This window comes from Cannabis sativa, chromosome 1 (genome assembly GCF_029168945.1).
Source record: "Cannabis sativa cultivar Pink pepper isolate KNU-18-1 chromosome 1, ASM2916894v1, whole genome shotgun sequence".
NCBI classification, from domain to species: Eukaryota; Viridiplantae; Streptophyta; class Magnoliopsida; order Rosales; family Cannabaceae; genus Cannabis; species Cannabis sativa.
Window position 1 is genome coordinate 39,174,169 of NC_083601.1, and position 866 is coordinate 39,175,034.

Sequence of the window (866 nt, forward strand, 5' to 3'; positions counted from 1 at the left end):
TTTTATATATATGTATTTAATTATGAAAGTTATGATTAAATTTTACTACTTTTTTTTATTGGATCCATTAAATCTAAAATATAATAGATAATTCAATCTAATTCAATTCAAAAAATAATAACTCGACTATAACATTGAAAGAAATTAAATTAATTAAATAAATATCTATTTTATATAAAGTGTGCCTATATAACAGAATTGTTAGTTTATGAAAAATTCATGGATGACTTTTTATTTATATTAAAAATAAAATAGTTTATTAAGCCACTAAGGCTAGCTTAGTGGTGAGGGAGGGATGGGAAAAAGGGAGAGGTCATGGGTTCGAACCCAAGACCTTTAAGCTATTAAGTTAATATATGATTGTAAAAACCATTACGCTACACTCAAAAAAAAAAAATTATTAAATAAAAAAAATAACAAATAAAATTATTGAATATTAAATAAAAAAAAATAACAAATTATTAAAAAAAAAAAATAACAAATTATTAAATGTTGTCACGTAAAGGGTCAGCATCCTACATTTAGAATTAGTTAAATTTTAAATTAAATTTGAATGTTTTGATAGTTTAACCAGATGAGTATTTTTATTAATTGGGAAGATAAATTTAGGACGAATAATAATTTTTTTTTTTAATTACTATTACAAAGTATAATAGTAATTTTTATTTTTATCTAAATCACTATTATGCTTTCAAATTTTAATATTTTCACTTTATTGAATATTATTAATTTTAAAATTATGATATTAGAAAAAAATTAAAAACTAAAATAAAATTAACACGTAACATCTATCTAGTATGTTAGTTACAAATCTCTTTTTATTGTGACTTAAAATCACATTAAATTACCAATTAAAAAATTATACG